Source organism: Eubalaena glacialis, chromosome 17, assembly GCF_028564815.1.
Source record: "Eubalaena glacialis isolate mEubGla1 chromosome 17, mEubGla1.1.hap2.+ XY, whole genome shotgun sequence".
NCBI classification, from domain to species: domain Eukaryota; kingdom Metazoa; phylum Chordata; class Mammalia; order Artiodactyla; family Balaenidae; genus Eubalaena; species Eubalaena glacialis.
The window spans coordinates 74985121-75007249 of record NC_083732.1 but is presented as its reverse complement, the minus strand read 5'-3'; positions in this window follow the sequence as shown (position 1 = coordinate 75007249).

Below are 22129 nucleotides of genomic sequence, written 5' to 3'. Positions count from 1 at the left end.
CATTCTAACTGGTGTGAGGTGATACCTCATTGTAGTTTTGATTTGCATTTCTCTAATAATTAGTGATGTTGAGCAGCTTTTCATGTGCCTCTTGGCCATCTGTATGTCTTCTTTGGAGAAATGTCTATTTAGGTCTTCTGCCCATTTTTGGATTGGGTTGTTTGTTTTTTTAATATTGACCTGCATGAGCTCTTTATATATTTTGGAGATTAATCCTTTGTCCATTGATTCATTTGCAAATATTTTCTCCCATTGTGAGGGTTGTCTTTTCGTCTTGTTTATGGTTTCCTTTGCTGTGCAAAAGCTTTTAAGTTTCATTAGGTGCCATTTATTTATTTTTGTTTTTATTTCCATTTCTCTAGGAGGTGGATCAAAAAAGATCTGACTGTGATTTATGTTAAAGAGTGTTCTTCCTATGTTTTCCTCTAAGAGTTTCATAGTGCCCGGTCTTACATTTAGGTCTCTAATCCATTTGGAGTTTACTTTTGTGTATGGTGTTAGGGAGTGTTCTAATTTCATTCTTTTACATGTAGCTGTCCAGTTTTCCCAGCACCACTTATTGAAGAGACTGTCTTTTCTCCATTGTATATCCTTGCCTCCTTTGTCATAGATTAGTTGACCATAGGTGCGTGGGTTTATCTCTGGGCTTTTCTATCCTCTTCCATTGATCTATATTTCTGTTTTTGTGTCAGTACCATATTGTCTTGATTACTGTAGCTTTGTAGAATAGTCTGAAGTCAGGGAGTCTGATTCCTCCAGCTCCGTTTTTTTCCCTCAAGACTGCTTTGCTATTCAGGATCTTTTGTGTCTCCATACAAATTTTAAGATTTTTTGTTCTAGTTCTGTAAAAAATGCCATTGGTAATTTGATAGGGCTTGCATTGAATCTGTAGATTGCTTTGGGTAGTATAGTCATTTTCACAATATTGATTCTTCCAATCCAAGAACATGGTATAGCTCTCCATCTGTTGGTATCATCTTTAATTTCTTTCATCAGTGTCTTATAGTTTTCTGCATACAGGTCTTTTGTCTCCCTATGTAGGTTTATTCCTAGGTATTTTATTCTTTTTGTTGCAATGGTAAATGGGATTGTTTCCTTAATTTCTCTTTCCGATCTTTCATTGTTAGTGTATAGGAATGCAAGAGATTTCTGTGCATTAATTTTGTATCCTGCAACTTTACCAAATTCATTGATTAGCTCTAGTAATTTTCTGGTGGCATCTTTAGGATTCTCTATGTGTAGTATCATGTCATCTGCAAACAGTGACAGTTTTACTTCTTCTTTTCCAATTTGTATTCTTTTATTTCTTTTTCTTCTCTGATTGCCGTGGCTAGGACTTCCAAAACTATGTTGAATAATAGTGGTGAGAGTGGACATCCTTGTCTTATTCCTGATCTTAGAGGAAATGCTTTCAGTTTTTCACCATTGAGAATGCTGTTGGCTGTGGGTTTGTCATATATGGCCTTTATTATGTTGAGGTAGTTTCCCTCTATGCCCACTTTCTGGAGAGTTTTTATCATAAATGGGTGTTGAATTTTGTCAAAAGCTTTTTCTGCCTCTATTGAGATGTTCATATGGTTTTTATTCTTCAATTTGTTAATATGGTGTATCACATTGATTGATTTGCGTATATTTAAGAATCCTTGCATCCCTGGGATAAATCCCACTTGATCATGGTGTATGATCCTTTTAATGTGTTGTTGGAATCTGTTTGCTAGTATTTTGTTGAGGATTTTTGCATCTATATTCATCAGTGATATTGGTCTGTAATTTTCTTTTTTTGTAGTATCTTTGTCTGATTTTGGTATCAGGGTGATGGTGGCCTCATAGAATGCGTTTGGGAGTGTTCCTTCCTCTGCAATTTTTGGAAGAGTTTGAGAAGGATGGATGTTAGCTCTTCTCTAAATGTTTGATAGAATTCACCTGTGAAGCCATCTGGTTCTGGGCTTTTGTTTGTTGGAAGATTTTTAATCACAGTTTCAATATCAGTGCTTGTGATTGGTCTGTTTATATTTTCTATTTCTTCCTGGTTCAGTCTCAGAAGGTTGTGCTTTTCTAAGAATTTTTCCATTTCTTCCAGGTTGTCCGTTTTATTGTCACAGAGTTGCTTGTAGTAGTCTCTTAAGATGCTTTGTATTTCTGCAGTGTCTGTTGTAACTTCTCCTTTTTCATTTCTAATTTTATTGATTTGAGTCCTCTCCCTCTTTTTCTTGATGAATGTGGCTAATGGTTTATAAATTTTGTTTATCTTCTCAAAGAACCAGCTTTTACTTTTATTGATCTTTCCTATTGTTTTCTTTTTTTCTATTTCATTTATTTCTGCTCTGATCTTTATGGTTTCTTTCCTTCTGCTAACTTTGGGTTTTGTTTGTTCTTCTTTCTCTAGTTCCTTTAGGTGTAAGGTTAGATTGTTTATTTGAGATTTTTCTTGTTTCTTGAGGCAGGCTTGTATAGCTATAAACTTCCCTCTTAGAACCGCTTTTGCTGCATCCCATAGGTTTTGGATCATCGTGTTTTCATTGTCATTTGTCTCTAGGTATTTTTTGATTTCCTCTTTGATTTCTTCAGTGATCTCCTGGTTATTTAGTAATGTATTGTTTAGCCCCCATGTGTTTGTGTTTTTTACGTTTTTTTCCCTGTAGTTGATTTCTAATCTCATACCATTGTGGTCAGAAAAGATGTTTGATATGATTTCAATTTTCTTAAATTTACTGAGGCTTGATTTGTGACCCAAGATGTGATCTATCCTGGAGAATGTTCTGTGCGCACTTGAGAAGAAAGTATATTCTGCTGGTTTTGGATGGAATGTCCTATAAATATCAATTAAATCTATCTGGTCTATTGTGTCATTTAAAGCTTCTGTTTCCTTATTTATTTTCATTTTGGATGATCTGTCCATTGGTGTAAGTGAGGTGTTAAAGTCCCCCACTATTATTGGGTTACTGTCGATTTCCTGTTTTATAGCTGTTAGCAGTTGCCTTATGTATTGAGGTGCTCCTATGTTGGGTGCATATATATTTATAATTGTTATATCTTCTTCTTGGATTGATCCCTTGATCATTATGTAGTGTCCTTCCTTGTCTCTTGTAACCTTCTTTATTTTACAGTCTATTTTATCTGATATGAGTATTGCTACTCCAGCTTTCTATTGATTTCCATTTGCATGGAATATCTTTTTCCATCCCCTGACTTTCAGTCTGTATGTGTCCCTAGGTCTGAAGTGGGTCTCTTGTAGACAGCATATATATGGGTCTTGTTTTTGTATCCATTCAGCAAGCTTGTGTCTTTTGGTTGGAGCATTTAATCCCTTCACGTTTAAGGTAATTATCGATATGTATGTTCCTATGACCGTTTTCTTAATTGTTTTGGGTTTGTTTTTGTAGGTCCTTTTCTTCTCTTGTGTTTCCCACTTAGAGAAGTTCCTTTAGCATTTGTTGTAGAGCTGGTTTGGTGGTGCTGAATTCTCTTAGCTTTTGCTTGTCTGTAAAGCTTTTGATTTCTCCGTCGAATCTGAATGAGATCCTTGCTGGGTAGAGTAATCTTGGTTGTAGGTTCTTCCCTTTCATCACTTTAAGTATATCATGCCACTCCTTTCTGGCTTGTAGAGTTTCTGCTGAGAAATCAGGTGTTAACCTTATGGGAGTTCCCTTGTATGTTATTTGTCGTTTTTCCCTTGCTGCTTTCAATAATTTTTCTTTGTCTTTAATTTTTGCCAATTTGATTACTGTGCTTCTCAGCGTGTTTCTCCTTGGGTTTATCCTGTATGGGACTCTCTGCGCTTCCTGGACTTGGGTGGCTATTTCCTTTCCCATGTTAGGGAAGTTTTTGACTATAATCTCTTCAAATATTTTCTCGGGTCCTTTCTCTCTCTCTTCTCCTTCTGGGACCCCTATAATGCGAATGTTGTTGCATTTAATGTTGTCCCAGAGGTCTCTTAGGCTGTCTTCACTTCTTTTCATTCTTTTTTCTTTATTCTGTTCCGCAGCAGTGAATTCCACCATTCTGTCTTCCAGGTCACTTATCCGTTCTTCTGTCAGTTATTCTGCTATTGATTCCTTCTAGTGTATTTTTCATTTCAGTTATTGTATTGTTCATCTCTGTTTGTTTGTTCTTTAATTCTTCTAGATCTTTGTTAAACATTTCTTGCATCTTCTTGATCTTTGCCTCCGTTCTTATTCCGAGGTCCTGGATCATCTTCACTATCATTATTATGAATTCTCTTTCTGGAAGATTGCCTATCTCCGTTTCATTTAGTTGTTTTTCTGGGGTTTTATCTTGTTCCTTCATCTGGTACATAGCCCTCTACCTTTTCATCTTGTCTATCTTTCTGTGAATGTGGTTTTTGTTCCACAGGCTGCAGGATTGTAGTTCTTCTTGCTTCTGCTGTCTGCCCTCTGGTGGATGAGGCTATCTAAGAGGCTTGTGGAAGTTTCCTGCTGGGAGGGACTGGTGGGTAGAGCTGGCTGTTGCTCTGGTGGGCAGAGCTCAGTCTAAATTGAACTATTTTCTAAGCCTCCTATAGAACTGTCATCCTGGGATGTCTTTTCATTAGCTTAGTGAACTCAGCTATTTTTCAGATTCCCTGTCTTGTTCCTTTTATGATGCCTTTTATTTTGTTTGTGTCTGTCCATTTGTTTTGAGAATAAATCCTCATGTAATTTTTAAAGAGATATTAACTTAAGATCATGAATATCTGAGTTATCTTTACATTGCTCTCAGACCTGAATGATGGTTTATGTAACATAGAACTCTCAGCAGTTCTACTTGGAGAATGTCTCTTAATCTTTGTACCTCAGTTTCCTCATCTGAAAATGTATTTAATTATAATTATACCAACTTCAAAGGATTGTTGAGAGGATTAAATATGATAATTTATATAAAGCATTTAAAACAATGCCTGGCTCATGGTATTCAATAGATATTGGTTCTTAGTGTAATATTTCATTTCCTCTCAGAACTTTGAGGGCCCTTCTTCATTATCTTCTAGCATCTAGTATTGCTGTTCTGATTCCAGTATGATTTTTGTTCCTTTGTAAGTGATTTATTTACCTTGGAAGCTCTAGAATTATCTTTATCCTAGGGTCTATGAAATTTTATGAGAGTTTATCAAGGTCTGTGTCTCTTTTAATTCTCCCTATTTGGTACTTGTATATTTCTTTAGCTCTAAAATTAATTTATCTATTTTAAAAAATAATTTTCTCCTTTCCATTTTTCTTGATCTACTTTAAAATCTTATTAATAAAGTATTGGATGTCTACTTGACTCTGTATATCTCTAGCCTTATTCTTAATATCGTCTCTCTCTCTCATTTTACTCTTTGCCCTGGGAGATTTTCTCAATATTATATTCCAGCTCTACCATTGAATATTTTGGTTTGGAAATAATATTTAAATTTCTAAGGATGTTTTTGGTCTCTGAAAGTTCCATTTTCCCAGGAGCATATTCTGGTTTTATACAAGTGGTATCTCCTACAACCTCTCTGCAAATAGCATTTGGAATATTTTCTATTGTATTGTTTGCTCCTGTATTAATCTGCTCAGACTGCCATAACAAAACACCACAGACTAGCTGGTTTACACAATTAAAATGTATTTTTTCACAGTTCTGGAGGCTAGGAGTTCAAGGTTAGGGTGCCATCAGGAGTGGTTTGTGGTGAGACCTCTCTTCCTGTCTTGTAGAAGGCTGCCATCTCTCTGTGCCTCTTCTCTGTGCATGTGTGTGAAAAGAGAGAGTTCTCTGGTGTCTCTTCCCTTTCCTGTAAAGACATCAGTCCTATCAGATTAGGGCCCCACCCTTTTGACCCATTTAACTGTACCTCCCTAAAGGCCCTATCTCCAAATACAATCAGGTTGAGGGTTAGAGCTTGAACCTATGAATTTGGAGGAAATACAATTCAGTCCATAACACCTCCTATTCCTTAATTTTTCTCTTTTTCTGTGCTATCAGTTGATTGCCTTTCTTGGCCCATTCCCACTTGTACTGTTGGTTTTCCTCAAATGCTTAGTGACCCTGAGTTGTCTCTTCATACTTGTCAATAAAGGCCTGGGTTGATCAATATCTTTAATTAGTCCTTGTTTCCCTCTTGTTGCATAGAAGGGTTTCCTTATCCTGTCCTCTGAATGGGAGGGCTGATAGCAAGCTCTATGAACTTGAGAGTTCATGGATGGGGAACCTATAGGCAGGCAGATTACACCTCCCCATCTTCCTGTACAACATCAAAACAAGTGAAAAGGGCTGACTGGTGGCCCCCAAAATATATATCTGCCTCCCAGGCAGAAGCTTGAATTTAGATTTAGCATGATTTCAAGAAAATAAGTACTGACTATATATTTTAAGGCTAAAAATTTTTTTAAATACATAAATATGATACCTTAGTTAGTAGAGTTTTTTACAGGAGTATGAGTTGACTTGAGCATGGTTTTAACAAAATAAGTATTGAACTATGTATTCTAAGGCCAAATACAAAAAAGAACTATACACAAATATTATACTCTAGTTAGTAAGCTCATTTTTCACAGGGGTATGGTTGGCAGTTTTGAAACTACTTATGTGTATTCTGGGATTGAGCAAATAAGTTAATATATCATAGATAATGAGAACCAGGTTTACTGCTGGAGAAACGAGTTATAAATAAGGAAAGGGAGAAGGCTAGCATGAATCCTATGGTGTTGGGCTGGATATATCAGTATAAACTCATGGTTTGTAAATACGTATATACAGATAGATAAAGAATAGATATAACTCTGTCCACTGAGAGGATCAGAAGCAGTGACACACTAATACCAATGAGAGGCTCTTGATTTGCAAATGTCATTCTCTAAGCCTTAGAGAAATGGTCAAGGGGCTGCAGAAGGAAAGTACAAGCTGTGACTCTAATAGCTTGTGGTGTGAAAAAGTAAGAAAGTGCTCAAAAAATGACAGAGACAATTCAAAAATTCACAGAAGCCAAACTGATGGGGCTCCCTAAGGCCAAATCTGGGGCAATTTGAGGATCAAATACGCAATGATGGAATGGATTGTAATCCATAGAATAGAGTAAGAGTCCATGAGTACATAGTGATATAAATAAATAATAGAATAAATAAAGAGGAGAGGAAAAGGTCTTCCCTACAATAGCATTCCAACTAATAAACATAGAATGAATAAAGGAAATAGCAAATCACCACATGGCAAATATCACAAATGATTATTTTAGACAAGTATCATCTATGAATGTTAAAAATGAGTGGGTGAACACATGATGAAAAACAAGATAGTAATACAATCTTAAATTATTTCCCGGAAAGATACTTATTAATTGCAAAGAGAAAATAGTTACTGTGCAGTGGAGAAACCTGGCAGTCACCACCATAATAAAATGATCATAAATACACTACCATGTGTAAAATAGGTAGCTAGTGGGAACCTGCTGTATAGCACAGGGAGCTCAGCTCTGTGCTCTGTGATGACCTAGATGGGGGGGAAGGGGGGAGGGAGGTCCAAGAGGGAGGAGATATAGGTATGCATATAGCTGATTCACGTCATTGTACAGCAGAAACTAACACAACATTGTAAAGCAATTTTACACCAATTTAAAAAAAAAGAAAAAGTGATCAACGTTAACATTTTGGAAACATATCACCATCATTTGCCTCCAGATTCAATGCACTGAGAAACACATAGCACCATTTGTGCACTATTCTTGCCCAAAAGGCATAAGGTAAATTTAATCATAAGGGAGTATCAGACAAATCAGACTGAAGTACATCTACAAAAATAATTAGACAATACTCTTCGAAAGTGTGAAAATCATAAAAGAGAAGGGAAGACTGAGGAACAGTCACAGGTTGGAGAGGCTAAGGAGACATGACAACTACATGCATTGTGTGATCCGCAGACTCAACCTTGGACTAGAAAAAGGAAATTAGTGGGAATATTGGTGAAATTTTCATAAGGCCTGTGTATTAGTACAACCTATAGCATTGTATCTGATAATTCCCTGGTTTGGGCCATGTACAGTGCTATGTAAGGTAATGACATCTGTGGAATTTTAGTGAATGGTTTATGGGACTTCTTGGTACTTCTTTTGCAATGTTCTGTTATTCTGATATTGTTTCAAAATGAAAATAAAAATTAAAAATAAATCATCAATGGATAAATGAACTGTAGAACATCCAGACAATGGAATATTCCTTACTGCTAAAAAGAAATGAGTTATCAAGCCATAAAAAGACTTTAAAAGTATTAGTTCATTCCCAAGACTTTATCCAAATCACCATCATCTGTTCTAAATGATGGCAATAACTTCTCTGATGTTTTTGTACCGTGCCAATCTATCTAATGGCAAATTGTGTTTCACCACATTCCTTTCTCTGCCTTGTTCTGGGTTAGGGTTGACCACCGGAGAAATAAGCAAAATTTGGAAGGCAGAAGGAAATCAGCGGCCATTATGCCCTAAGAGTTGGTGTAGAGAGTTAGATGCTGGTGCATCTTGTGCATCTAGCTGCTAATCTACTAGCCTTGCAGAACATTTAGTCCTCTCAAAACGTCCGTAAGACATTTGGTCGATGCCAAAAGGTCCTTGATATTTGGTCCTGTCCAAAACCATTTGGCATGGACCAAACATGTTCATGGACATTTTGGATAGGCCCAAATTTCAAGGACCATTTGGCATGGACCAAATGTCTTTTTTTTTTTTTTAATTTATTTATTTTATTTATTTACTTTTGGCTGCGTTGGGTCTTCGTTGCTGCACGTGGGCTTTCTCTAGTTGTGGCGAGCAGGGGCTACTCTTTGTTGCAGTGCGCGGGCTTCTCCTTACAGTGGCTTCTCTTGTTGCAGAGCACGGGCTCTAGGTGTGTGGGCTTCAGTAGTTGTGGTACGAGGGCTCAGTAGTTGTGGCTTGCGGCTCTAGAGCGCAGGCTCAGTAGTTGTGGCACACGGGCTTAGTTGCTCTGCGGCATGTGGGATATTCCCGGATCAGGGCTAGAACCTGTGTTCCCTGCATTGGCAGGCGGATTCTTAACCACTGCGCTACCAGGGGAGCCCTGGACCAAATGTCTTATGGACAATTTGGACAGGACCAAATGTCTGCTAGCCATCTGCTGGCTCCCTGTGTTGGTGTGGAGCAGCAGGCAGACCCGCAGGCCTCCAGTCTCTCCCACATCTCTTCCTTTACTACCTCCAGGTTCTGAGCCAGGTGTGCGTGCATCTACTGAGGGAAGGCACCAGCTTCTTCTGCAGGTCACCCAATATTGTGAGAGATAGTGAGAAAGGACACAGGTTCCCGTTTGTCCTCCGTTCCCAAGATTTTCATCCAGATTGTTACCTCTCTAGCCCCCTCATATTCCATCCCTGTGCCACCATATTGCTCCCACTTCATCTTATACATGCCCACACCTCTCTCTCTCCCTCTCTCTCTTCAGCCACATGGACTTCATTTTGGTCCTCATTCTCTTCACGCTATGTCGTCCAGCCATATGACCTTTGCACATGGTGCTCCCTTTTTCTTGGAAATGTTCTTTCTTCCTTTTCCATCTGGTTCCCTCCTCACCTTTTAGATCTCAGCTGCAGCATCTCCTCTTCAAGAAAGGCTTCCTTGACCTGTTGACAAGTTAAATAACATGCCCATAAGCTTTCCTATGCCAGTGTACCTCTCATGATTTTCAATTCACTTGTGTGCCTATTTCATTGATGTTTGACTTCAGTCACTGGGTGGGGGTGACGGTGGGCCAAGGGACTTGCCGGGTTATGTGCCCGGTCAGTAGCACAGTACCCAGAGCTAGTAAAGTTTCAATAAATATCTGTGGGTGAAATCAGTGAGTTTTAAGCCATGCTTGACACAAAATTTGATTGATGCATCTATGCCTACTGATGTGCTTGAATTTCCCTTCTTCTGCACGATCATGGGTAATATAAAAAGATTAATTTAGCCTCTTCACAGGACCCGTGTCTCTGGCTTACAAATGTACCTTGGTCACCTCCCTTCTATTCTCTTCAAGAAACAAGAGTCCTGACACTGAGGAGAATTGCACCATGAATCAGCAAGTTGATGGTCATTAACTTTGAACTCAAGCATTTTCCCATTTTATTATTTGTTGGATGATGTGTGTTTTTATGAGGCTATCAAAGTAAGCTGCAGGAAAGCTGCCAGTGTGTTTCTGAAGTGACTTTTGGCAATGTATTTCCATCAGCTTCCTGCAATTCTGCACGTATTAACCCATCCCTTTGAGATTCAATTTCATTCTGAACTCCATCAGTTCTAAACCACATGAATCAAATTAAACACCAAGAAATTTCATCAAAATATTCCAATTAATTTTAACTAATTTCGTTCAGGTTGACAATTCCAGACACTGAAATTTATGTCCTTGCCAGAGCATACACGAACTGATCTTACTTCCATCAGATCGTTTGCCTTTTACCCCTCTACAAAGTAGCTGTAAACGTGGTTACTACCACATCTTTTCAACTTCTACAAAATCTTTTCAATTCCCAATAATTTGAAGAGATCGATGTGTTGCTATGACCATCTCAATCCCCTTCCCTTTGATAGCCAGGACCTCTCTGATATCAAATAGTAGAACAAAGAAGCCAGAGTGGTCTCAGGGAACATTATGGACCACATAATTCCCCTGACCAGGCCTCTCAAGCCTGTCTTAGTACAGCTTCAATACAGCCTTTTTTTCCAGATTTATATCTTTTTTCAATCTCCTCCCATTTTAGCCTAACCCTCTGCTATCATAAGAATCCACATTCCATGAGGCAAAGCTTGAGTTGATAATGGACATTTTTCATGTTCTGTGGCTCAGTAAATGAACGCATTCTCACCTTTTGAATCCCTCCACCCCAAAGAAGAGGTCATATACATGTCCTGCCTCCCCTATGGCAAAGCTCAAAGTGACATGGGGTCCATCAATCAGGTGCATCTGGATGATTTTGTGGTTTAAAGGAGAGGGAGGGAAGAAAACATCACACCAAATCCACCGCGAGTGACATGCAGCATTCTGAGGAGGCAGTGGCGGACATCCTGGTGGCTTTGCCCCTGCCCAGCATCACCCATGAAAGCTGTAATGTCTATGTCCGTTGGCAGCAGCAATGGGGTCTCAATGGGAACAGTCAGGGAGGGTCATCTGGATATTTTTTCTGACTATATGGCCTCCAGTCACTTTTTTCTGACCTTCCTAGACTTTAAAAAATACATAATATCCTTTAAGAATTTCTTTCTTATTTATTTATTTATTTATTTAATTTATTTATTTATGGCTGCGTTGGGTCTTCGTTGCTGCGCGCGGGCTTTCTCTAGTTGCGGCGAGCAGGAGCTACTCTTCATTGTGGTGCGGTGGCTTCTCTTGTTGAGGAGCACGGGCTCTAGGTGCACGGGCTTCAGTAGTTGTGGCTCACGGGCTCTAGGGCGCAGGCTCAGTAGTTGTGGCACACGGGCTTAGTTGATCCGCGGCATGTGGGATCTTCCCAGACCAGGGCTCAAACCCGTGTCCCCTGCCTTGGCAGGTGGATTCTTAACCACTGTGTCACCAGGGAAGCCCAAGAATTTCTTTTTTTTTTTTTTTTTTTAAACATTTTTATTGAAGTATAATTGCTTTACAATGGTGTGTTACTTTCTGCTTTATAACAAAGTGAATCAGTTATACATATATGTATGTTCCCAATCTCTTCCCTCTTGCATCTCCCAGAATTTCTTTTTTATTGAAGTAAAGTTAATTTATAATGTTGTGTTAGTTTCAAGTGTACAAAAAAGTGATTCAGTTATATATATATATATATATTTATTTATATATATACTTTTTCAGATTCTTTTCCATTATGTTATAAGATATTGAGTACAGTTCCCCAGTTGTTTACCTATTTTGTATTTAGTAGTGTGTACCTGTTAATCCCAAACTTCTAATTTTAATTTCCTTAAACTGCCTAGAGTGAGTAAACTCTGCTGTGTGTACTCTAAATTCTGACTGATACAGACCTGCTATCACCACATCTAAGAATACATTTTCGCTGAGGGACAATTTATGTGCCAGGCACTGTTCTAGATTCTAGGTAAGCATTACTGCATGACACTGTGTACAACAGACATAGTTCCTGCCTAATGAAGCTTGTGTTCTCATAGAGAACTAAGCAGGAGAGTGTATTTCTTTTCAGAGTTTGAGATTTGATGAGAATGAGCCCTGTGGCATGTAAGTCTTACACAGGTTGCATGTGGCTGTAAAAAGCTCAGCAGATGTGTTTTTTCAGAAAGTCATCTCAAAGTACATCAGGACTGAGACATCTAGTGAATGTGGCTGCTGGATTTCCTCTAGTTTCCTGACAGAGGTTGTGACGACAATGATACTCTGCCTGTCCGTGATGAGGTCCTGCCTGTAGCAAGGAGCCACAGTGGACTTCTACACTCAGTCGTGTTACCCTGAAACTCCTGCATGATAATTGTATATACTGTTAGCAAGTTTTGACACCGAACCTAATATTCATGTTATAGGTGGAATTCTTCATTAGGCCAACAAGAATCATCTTGCTAAATTGTCCAGAGGCTACGCAGGAATCACTGGGTATTTCACATGAGAAGTCTGTGACAACAATCTGAATGTGGACTTATGACAATCCTTTACCTACCACCAGTCCCTCTGGGACTTTAATTTCTTCCTGTGGGATTTTGACATTTAGCACGATATTAGTCTACCAATGAACACTGTAAACTTTTTCATATGCATCTAAAAGTTTCTGATAACTTCATTTCCACATTACATAAGTTCTATTCTACACAGTGATTAGCTGAGTGATTTTATCCATTAGCTGAGTGATTTTATCCATTCACCTAACTTCTAACAGCAACCAATTCTGACACCAGCTGAATGTCCTACAATTCAATTCTGACAGTAACTACTTGGAGTCAGACTAAGAAGTGACACTTCAGATTAACACTCCAGTCTAAGACGTCAGACTCCAGGGTTTTAAATCCTCAATCCCATAGACTGCTCTCACTTCAGACACCAGTGGCAAGTATCAGGTCCCAAGTTACTCACACTGCTGTTCAACTTGCCTTCAAAGTCGGGGGTTTCTGTTCATGGGACTAGGAAAACATTTTACTACTACTTACTTATTACCAATTTATTATAAAGGACAAATCAAGAACAGCCAGTTGTAGGAAATGCATAGAGCAAGTTGTGAAGAAGGGGCAGGGAGCCTCCATGACCTTTCCAGCATGCCATCTTCCCAATACCTCAATGTGTTCACCAACCCCCATATCTCTAAACCCCTTTGTTTAGGGGTTCTTGTGGAGGTTTCATTACATAGGCATAATTGATTAAATCATTGGCCACTGATGATAAATTCCCCAGAGGTTGGAGATGGGGATGAAATTTCCAACCTTTAATCAAGGCTTGGCCTTTCTGGTCACCAGTCCCCATCTTGAAGGTATCTAGAAACCCCCAGCCACAGTCATCTCATTAACACACAAAAGACACTCTTATCACTCAGAGTTTCCAAGGGTTTTAGGACTGTGTGTGCCAAGAATAGGGAACAAAGACCAAATTTATTATTTTTCTTATACCATAGTGCTTTAATAGATATGTAAAGAAAAGATTTTAGGAAGGGCAAGAGTAAAACCCTGGGGCAACAGCTAGGAAGCTTTTGGCATAATGCAGGCAAGCACCTAATCTATAGTGGTCAGGCTACAGTGGTAGCAGTAGAACTGATCAATGGGCCTCTGCTTGGACACTTCTAGTAATGTCGACTACTAGGAATATGGGAACAAGAGCTCCATTTCATTCTTGGGAAGTCTGGACAGTTAGAAAATTCTTCTTTAAACAGTTGGACAAGGTGTATCAAGACTGTTGAAAATATCCATGTTCCTTGGTTCAGAAATTTCATTCTAAAGAATTCATCTTAAGGAGATATTTTAACAAAAAAAGAAAAAAATGAAAATGTGTGGAGTTGTTTATTGTAGCATTAATTGTGAGCAAAAAAACCCTTAAAATCTGGTCATAGAAAGATGATAAAGAAAATTATGGTACTAAAGCTCAGTGGATTTTTATGCAGCCACTAAAAATTAAAATTATGAAGAAACAATTCATCATAGAAAATGTGATAGAATATAAAGCAAGTAAAGATGACTATAAAATGTATGCTAGCTTGTATCCACTTTCTTAAAATTGGTCTTTATGTGAACGTCTTGAAAAGGAACATGGGGGAAAATAATGTGTTAAAAGGGTGTTGAGGATGGGTTTTTTTTTTAACATTTTCCATAAATTTTACAGGCTACTGATTTTGATTTTGCCTTCTGAGAGGTTTCATGTTCATTTGACAATGGTTCCATACCAAGATATCAGATTGTTCTCTGATGAGTAAAAGGTAAACTTCCCCAATAAACTGAACCATAACACTAAATGAATCAGAGGGAATTGCTCTTTTTTGGAATCATAAGCCTTTCTGCAGAGCCCAAGGCCAAGGATGGGAAGGTACAAATATAACTGGAATCTAATCCAGAAGCTTACGTGTCCTTTTAAGTCTTGGAACAAAAAATACACTCTTCTAATACTTTTCTCTTCCCTTCTGTAATCCCTGCTTCTCCATGAAGCAAAAAACACCTCCCGGAAAAGATTAACATTCCTTCTAGCTGCCTTGTTTTGCACACACCAAGGAGAAGCCTATCCTTGTAATAATATCAATCCACTCCCAAGAATTCGGCTCAGTAGATAACCCCTTCTCATTCTTCATAGGTGTGTGACTGACTCTAAAATGGTATAACTAGAATTTCAAATAGAATCATTAAGGTCTGTTGAATATCTTGCCCCATGAAAACCTAAATGTAAGCTCTCCTGTGGACAACCAACTCCCCAACGATGACATGACAGAAAATAGAGGATAAAACGATAGAACCCTGAGGTTAAGAGCGTACTGCACAGGCTGGTTTCAAACAGAATTGGGATGCTCTTAAAATCAAGAAGGGACTTGACAAGAGTTAGTCTTACCACCATTGTTCCCCCAGGTCCAAATGGCTTCATCAATTATATGCCCTTCCCCACTTTAAGCTCATGACACAGCAAAGCAAGTATTTATCAAATATATGGTGCTCGTAGAAATCTAGAAGTAGAAAACATGTTCTTTGAATTCAGGGAATTTCTTATTTCATGGGCATAAGAGATTCACTCCAACATCAATTAGAGAACAAACCAAGACATATGTAATGAAATGCTAAACTTAATGGTCAAGTTACATGACATAGGGGACAGAACTTCCTCTGGAATCACAGATCAGCTTTAAATTCCAATTCTACCACTTACAAATTAAGTGACCTTGATGAGTCATTTTAATGTCCTTGAGCTTCTGCTTCTTTGTCTGTAAAATGTAAAAACAACAATAATCAGGCCTCATATGTGTGAGAAAACGTTACCTAATGCAGTGAGGTTCAGGTTTCAGAAAAACGTTTAGAAAGGATGTTTGTGGTATTGAATTTCAGGCAGAGACAGTAGAGCACAATTTCAAAAGTAGGTGGCATATCCAGCATTTTGTAATAACTGTAAATGAAAAGTAACTCTTAAAAATTGTATAAAAATTTTTTTTAATTTAATTTAAATAAATAATTTTTTGAAAAGTGGGTGGCATATTATGTTAAAATTATATATATATTTTTAATTTATATATATAATATATATCTATAAAATGAAGCAGTTTGGAGGAGGTGCTAAGTTGGAAGCCATCCTGTAAATTGATATTTTTTCCCCTGGGACGAGTATAAGCTAAAAGAATTTACCTGTAGACACAACCTAGTGTCACGGAACCAGGGAAATCCCTGCTCTCCTGGATGAATGCTACGGCCCCTCTGTAGGTGGATGACATGTAAAAAGCTACTCTACAAAATCTTATCTCATTTAAAAGTTGAGTATTTATCAAAAAATCACCACCCTCCTTAAAATATAAGGTTTACTGTATAAAAAAGAAGAAAGAATGAAAATATCCTCAATGGCAAAAACACTCACCAGGAAAACATGACCCTGAAAATTATAATGACAGATGAAAATTGTAATCAAAATTAAAAATTAATCAAACAATTGCCTCTTTAAAACAGTGGGTATAAAGTTTCAGTAATGCAAGATTAATAAGTTTTAGAGATCTGCTGTACAACGAGACTATAGTTAACATTATTGTATTGTACCTTCAAAAATCTGTTAAGAGGGGAGATTTCATGTTAAGTGTTCTTACCACAATGAAATAAAAATAAAATTTAAACACACATACACTTTCAAAGTAGAGAAAAAAATTGTTCAAAAATGCTATAGCCATACAACAATAGCAAAAAGATAAATCAGCTTGTAGAATTCAGGGAAAAAATAGTAGGGAAAATAATCATAAATGAAGATCACACTAGGAAGTTAAAAAAGACAATCAACACTACCAAAAACAGAGTAAGGGCCAAGAGAACAGGATTAAGAAAAGTAGATAAATGAAATGATACTGATTAGGTACTTAAAGGAAAGAAAATGATAAATTGGAAAACAGGTAAGAACTAGTGACCTTGAGTTCACGAAAAAAATAGCAGGAAAAAAGAATGAAATTCAGAAATACAGAAAACTTCAATATGCCAATTGAAAGTCATATGTCCCAGGAAAACTTTACAAAATGATCAAACCAAAACATAACTTAATAAAGTTAATAGGTTTCACAAATAAGAAACAATTCTTCAAGTAGTCTGATAAAAAGATGAAGTCATTTCTAGGGGTAAATAGGCTGGCCACAGTCTTTTCCATAGTGATATTAATGTTTATATATAATGTTTATAAAGTACTTCCTCAAAGAAAGAAAGCAAGATACCAGAATTTTATACTTGAATAGACAAATACTGTTTAAGTACAATGGCAGAACAAGTATTTTCAGACATGAAGGTACTTGGCAAATACAGCATCCAAGCAATTTTCTTAAAGAAGTTATATAATAAGATAAGATTCAGCCAACTAACAGATCATCAGAAAAACTCTAGCAAATGTACTGGTGGTGAGCAGTGAGTTCATTTAGAAATAATTGTATGAATAAAACAATTATGAAAATTATGGCTGTTAAAATAGACTAACGTAATCATGATTGTGTATAAACTATATTATTAGCAAAAGTTCAGAAGACGTAAAAATGTCGGGAGGTAATGTAAGTATGCTGAGTTCCTTATATTACTTAGCTGAGTTCATTAATAATAATAATAAAAATATTTTATAAAACACCTGACCAGGAGTCATGAAAAAACAGTTTAAAATACTTAGGAATACACTTGATGAGAAATTTGTAAGATTTATATGAAGAAACTTTAAAACACTCCTAAAGGACATACACATACAAAAAACTTAAATCAAGGAAAGGTATAATGTATCATATTCTTAGATATAAAGACACAATATGATAAATATGTTAATTATCCCCAACCTAATATATAAATACAATGCACTCCAGATAAAAATTTATAAATTTGATGTTACCATAAATTTCAAATAGGCCCTCTGGTTCTAAAGTCTATATGCAAAGAGGTATTTTCCAGTATATTCTGAAAATGAAGAGTAATGAGGTAGGAACTATTCTAATTAGACACTGAAATATTTTATAAAGGACACAAAAATTAAAATAGCATTATATTGTCGCACAAATTGTAAAAACATTGTAACAAAATGGAGAACAGAAGCAGCATGTATTAAACCTTGATCCATAAGTGATACAGGTAGCTTTAGATAAGTTGAGAAATATGGATTATTCAATCAATGTTGTCAGTATAACTGGGTAGCCATGTGGGGAAAAAAATAAAATTATGTTGACTCCTACGTCAGTCTTCATAACAAAGTAGATTCCAGATAGAGAAAATATTGAAACGAAATTATAAAATCATGAAAATTCTAGAGGAAATAATTTTTCAAATTTTAGAGGTCATTTTTCAAAATAATTTCTGCATGGTAAATATCTTTCTAAGTATGACATAAATTCCAGAGACCATGAAGTAAAAAACTCTATAATTTTTATTAACATACATTTTTTAATACATGATGAACAGGAAGCCCACAGAAAAGAAAATACAGCTGGCTCTCAACTGTATAAAAAGATGCACAGTCCCATTGTAATAAGATATGCAAATGAAAACTATAAGGAGATAACACTTCCTAAATATCAGATTGGCAAAAAGTAAAAAAACAAAAACAAACTTAATAACACAATGGTTTGGTAAGTACATTTGTGGTAGGAGTATAACTTCATATATGCTCTATGATAAGGAACTTGGAAATATCTATTCAATATAAAAATGTACACCCAGCTTTCCACTCTTTGGAATTTATCTTACAGGTATTCTTGCACCTTAAAATAATGATATATGTATACTGCAGAATTATTTGTAGAAGCAAAAGTTAGGCAGCAACCTAAATTTCCATCAGTAGAGAATTTGTTAAGTAAATCAGACACAGCTAATAGCAATGAATAATATGCAGCCAACAGAAGAATGAGAAATTTTTCTAGGTTCCAAATATGGAATAAATCTCCAAGATATATTGTTAAATAATAAAAGCAAGGTGCAACGTGTATACAATAATACAGTATGATTTGTGTGTGTGTATGTATGGGTGTGTGTGTGAGTATGGACTTGAAAATTCATAGACTATCTCAGGAGGAATACACAAGAAACTAGTAACAGTGTGTATCTCTGGAGAGGAGAAATGGATGTCTGGGAGACAGAAATAGGAAAAACAAAGCTACATTTCACTCCCCCTCTTTGATTTTGCCGAATTTTGTATTATTCTGCTAAATTTTTGTATTATCTGGTCAAAGAAATTGATTTCTTAAACTATTGCCCCAGGAAATTAGGACCAGACTAGGGAAAGGGGAATGGGGTGGGGGGGGGGATTTGTTTTTCATTATAAGTTCACTTCGCTATTATTTGACTTAATGTGTGCTATATTTATCTTGTTTTAAAAATTCAAAAATTAAGTATAAAAATAATTTTAAATACTCTGTTCTATTTAAAATACTCTATCCCACTATTCGGCTTAAAATTTTTTTTTTTATATTTACTTTTGGCTGTGTTGGGTCTTCGTTTCTGTGCGAGGGCTTTCTCTAGTTGCAGCGAGCGGGGGCCACTCTTCATCGCGGTGCGCGGGCCTCTCACTGTCGCGGCCTCTCTTGTTGCGGAGCACAAGCTCCAGACGCGCAGGCTCAGTAGTTGTGGCTCACGGGCCTAATTGCTCCGCGGCATGTGGGATCGTCCCAGACCAGGGCTCGAACCAGTGTCCCCTGCATTGGCAGGCAGATTCTCAACCACTGCACCACCAGGGAAGCCCCTATTCGGCTTTTTGTGCCAATTCTAGGAGTAGAAAATATGTCGCTGTAGCTGTAATAGAGACAAAATGTTCAATGTATTATGGGAACACAAAAAAAGAGATCAATTAATCTCTGAGGAAACTCAGAGATGGAAGGTGCAAGTTTAACTGGCCCTTAAAAAATGGTCAATTCATCAGACAGACACCTGTGCAAAAGTCTTGTAGGCACAGGGTACAGCATTAGCAGAAGCATGGGGATGCACAGAACCTGTCATGTCTGGGGAGCCACAGTGATCCGTGAAGCATGAAGGTAGAAATGACACAGGAGGAGTGGCTAGAAATAAGCTGGAAAAGAGAAGGAGGGGTTGCAGAGAATATCACAAAGGACTTTGAATGCCATGCTAAGAAATGACCTTATTTAGTGTATCCGTGGATCCTAAACCTGAGTGGTTGTTAGAATCACCTGGGGGAATTTTGTAAAAATACAAATTCCCAGGCCTCTCTCCCCTACCAAATAAATCTGACTCTCTGATGAATAGACCTGGAAATGTGTATTTTGAAACCAAAAATCCCTCTGCCTCAGTCATAGACAAAGGCGAATCATCAAAATTCCGTGTATGGTGTTTAAAAGCACCACTCGGAGTGCAAGGAGAGAGGAATGGAACCAAATGCCCCATTAGGAGGCTAATAAGAATTAATCATATGCAAAGTCCCAGTTCTGGTACCTGTCAGGCTGAAAATTAAGATCTCTTTCCAGGTACTTAAAGTTCTGAACTTATTCTTGCCTGGACTATGCTGAAGGTGGGGCAGGAATGAAATTGGGAAGAAAGTAGGAAGAGGAATGTCTGCTGTTGAATCGACTACATTTCCCCTGCCCCTTCCTCCAAGCATCCTCACGAAGTTCACACTGTGAATTTCTAGTCAGAAAGAACACAAAAGACACAAGAGCCATCAAGCACATTCATCAAGGTTTTTCCTTAGAAGCAAGGACTCTTTTCCCCTCTTTTACAAAGCAGCAATAACCACACTCATAACCAGTCCATGTTCCTGGGCAGCAGATTTTGTGTGACCTTTTTAAAAACTGACTCAGTTGCTTCCATCAGGTCCTAAGCTGATGTGAATTATAATACACAAATGATGCTCACCAGGCACTGGTGCTCTTGAATTACTCCCGAGTCCTTCTTCCAGTAAAAGTGTTTCTTCATTGATTCAATACGTATCTGTTGAGCACAGAGATACGAAGACACATTAGACACGGGTCCCACCCTGAAGGATCTAACCTTTCCCTAGTGATCAATAGATCTCTGCAATTTCTTCATCCTGCCCATTTCAGATCCTAGCAGTGAAGAGCCACCATGAAGTGGTAGCATCCCAAAAGGCTGGATTATTCTTCAGTAGAATAATCCTGGCAAACTTCAGTCTGGAGCTGAGCATAGAATATTAAATTTGAAAAGAACTTTCAATCTCATCTCATCCAACCACTTCAATTTATAGATAAGAAAATTAAGGTGGAGAACAATACATTGATTTGTTCAAAGCTATACAGGAAGTGAAGGGCAAAACTCCAGCTGAAATCAGATGTCTTGACTTCCACTCCGAACCTGATAGGCTAAATTATAATTTCGAGTTCCAGTGCCATAACTAATCTTCCTGAATAGGATATGAGTGGGAGTGGGCATTAAATTCACCTCATCTCTTAGGAAAGGTGAGGAAATTAGAGAAATTTAAGTTACTGGAACAGGGGGTATATTGACCCAGAGCAGGGAGATTACATGACTTGAGTTTACTCACATGCCCAATTTCTGCAATAGTTATTGAGTGTATATGATCAGTGATAAATAATATAGATAAAGTCCCAACTTTCTGACTTGAATATCCCCTATTATCCCACCCAAGACATATGAGAGTGAGTGTGGCCAATCCATGCCATTCTTATCTGCGCTAGCTCCAAACCTATAGTTCGTCCTTCTTCCTTTCTCAAGTTTGGCTCTCAAGGCATAAAGCAGAGATTACAAATACACAGCGTGCATGCTACCTCTGTCCTATCCTCTATCCTTGGCAGACATCACTAATCAATCACAACACTTTTTTCACTGTATTGTAAGAAGACCTTAGAATCCTTCCCCATACAACTCTACACCACTACTGCTAATCTATCTAAGATGACATATGATTGTAAGGTGCATGAATATTGCTCATTTTTTTCCCTACGTAATCTCAGCCTGAATCAAAACTTAAAATAAAATTGCTTGGAGATAGAGTACAAGAGGAAAAGCAAGAGAAGAGTTCTAATGGGTAACAAACAAACAAAAAGGGATGTAAGACAGCCCAGAATCAATTCAAATGATTCAATAAATGTTTATTGAGTGTCAGCACCATGCTGGATTGGGGGTAAAATGACATGAATAGACATAATTTCCATCTTCAAAAGTTTCCACACCAGATGGGAAAGATTTCTATAAAGGGATAATTTTCAAGCAATATAGTAATGGATATAATTGGGTAAGCTCCATGTCTTCAGGCAGGGATCATGACTCTATTTTTCACTATTGTATACCTAGCACCCACCAACACACCTGACATGGACGTGGAACGCAGTAATATTTATTAAATGACCAAGGCAGAGGTCAAAGTACTTAATTTTTCTGGAATAAATGGGCAAAGGCCTTAAGGAAAAATCAAAGTTTTCCTGAATCTTGAGAAATCAGTGAGAATTTTCCAGTTGAAGAGGCATGCATAGAGAGAGGAAATCCTATTTATAACTTTGCTCCAAAATTATGATGAAAAACAAAATAAACCACTTGTCCTCCATTTGTTCATAGATAATAATTACCCACACCCCAAATGACTTCAAAGTG